This window comes from Diaphorina citri, unplaced genomic scaffold (genome assembly GCF_000475195.1).
Source record: "Diaphorina citri unplaced genomic scaffold, Diaci psyllid genome assembly version 1.1 scaffold991, whole genome shotgun sequence".
NCBI lineage: Eukaryota > Metazoa > Arthropoda > Insecta > Hemiptera > Psyllidae > Diaphorina > Diaphorina citri.
The window spans coordinates 74776-77003 of NW_007378422.1; the positions used below are offsets into that span (position 1 = coordinate 74776).

Below are 2228 nucleotides of genomic sequence, written 5' to 3' on the forward strand. Positions count from 1 at the left end.
AAGCAAAAAATTTTTACTCCCCCCTGCTAAACCCCTAAAAAAAAAAAAAAAAAAAAAAAAAAAAAAAAGAAGAAGAAGAAGAAGAACAACCGATTTTGATAGCGTCTCATCTCGGATTTCCTGTGATTTCGTATAGCCTCTATTACGCCAAAAGATTGGAAGCGAGCTTCAGAAGATTCCAAAATTCCAAAAGAAAAATAGATACAACTACAGTAAAGTAAATGGCCTGAAATACTTTATTCCCTCTCAATGAAAGAAATGATCTTATATGATATGAAGCATGAAGAATAAAGAAAGCAAAGGAAGAAAAATATACATCCAAATAAAAATAATAAATAAACTTTATTGACATGTTGGATATTACACAAAAGGGAGATTTACAGTGGCGTGTCGAGAGGTTTTGAAAAAGGGAAAGCTATAAACCCATAAATAATACAGAATCAGACCCGTATCTAGGTTATCAGCGAGGGGACCCCAATAATGTAAAAAGTGGCTATAGGCCATATTTTTAGTAGGTATATTACCTACTTAATTTAGGACTATACACAAGAAGCCCACTCCGAGGCTTAGGTGTAGGGGAAAACAGCCCTAAAGCATGGGTTAAGCTCCTCATTTAGGAGAGAAAAAAAAGCCGAGGGAGGGGACTGGCCCTTTGTCCCCCACTCCCCCCCCTAAATCCGGCCTTAACTATACAATATGCCAATCTGATGATAATCTCAGATTCCAGGTGAAATAACCACATGTAAAGGTGTGTCCACAAACAGTCGAAAGCCTTCGATCGATGTGGATCGACGGCCGTTCGACCATGTTTGGACACACCTTAGTGTCATTTTCGGTGCTAATACCTGCCTCGGTGGTGTAGTGGTCAAGGCGCTTGCCTGGTAAACAGGAGGGCGTGGGTTCAATCCCAGCCGAGGTATGGAATTTTAGATCGACGGCCGTTCGACCATGTTTGGAGACACCTTAGTGTCATTTTCGGTGCTAATAGGGAGAGGAAGTAAAAAAACGGAACGGAAGCGGTCCTGTCCTAGCTTCCCCGAAAACCACGCCACTAGAAAATAAAGTTACACAGGACTATCCGAATTCAGGGTTACACAGAAACACATCAATTATTGACATCGGATGACAAGCGGGAGAGGAAGTAAAAAACGGAACGGAAGCGGTCCTTTCCTAGAGCTTCCCCGAAAAAACACGCCACTAGAAAATAAAGTTACACAGGACTATCCGAATTCAGGGTTACACAGAAACACATCAATTATTGACATCGGATGACAAGCGCTGTGTATTTACTTTGCATTAACTTACACAATTTTCTTCCTAACGACAATTTTGATCGATTTGACCGTGACAAAGCTTTCAACTTTTTTTTCCTGACTGAATAGAATGCATTAGTTTTTTTTCCGAAATATCTGAATATACAGGGTGTTTGGAAAAAAATAGGCATTTATTTTAGACCTAAACTATATTTCCGAAGTTTGTTGAACTAGGTTTTGCCCTCTTTTACCTACTGTTTAGGCCAGCCAGTCACTATCAGGTAGACCTAACAGGCGGACCTGATCAGGTGTACCTGTCAGGCCTGCCTGATGGTGAGTCGCTGCAGGCCATGGCCCTAGTATACGAGAGCTATCACATCAAAAGTGGGGGAACGAGCTTCAGAGAAGGGAAAATTGCGAAAGGAAAATACGACTATTCTATTCAATCGTGATGGCTTGGTGTGAGTGAAAATATTTGGGCACTCTTGTCCGCCCCATCCTGTATACAAGGTTTCCCTAACCCCTTTGGCACGACAGGAAAGCCCCCAGGGGTCTAGGAGGGGGGGAAATCAATATGGAAAGCGGAAGTGGTATTACAACCTTAGGGGGGGAATGATATGGATTTGTTTTGACACACAGCATAGCGGGCATAGGGTTTAATGGGGAACCGGGCAAGGGGGAAACCTAATAATTTGTATAGTTCTCACTGTAGATAGTTATAGGAAGGTACTATGGAGGTAAATATCAATAGATAGATAGGTACATATATTATGCAAATAGGTACCGAGAGTTCAGGATAGAAATAGAACACCCAGGACCGTTTTCAGGGGGGAGGGGCGAGGGGTCCAGCCCCCCTCCCTCAGACTTCATTTCATTAGTAAAAGAGGTACATATAGGTACTCTCTCTCTCTCTCTCTCTCTCTCTCTCTCTCTCTCTCTCTTCCTCTCCCCCCCTTCCCTCTCCTCTCTCTTCCC

At 42.5% G+C, this 2228-nt stretch overlaps 1 protein-coding gene across 1 annotated transcript in view; it reads right to left on the bottom strand.

Moving 5' to 3' along the window:
- The window catches only part of LOC113469214, a 40334-nt gene that overhangs the window by 29337 nt on the left and 8769 nt on the right, over nt 1-2228 (bottom strand). The gene's annotated exons all lie outside the window — the stretch shown is intronic.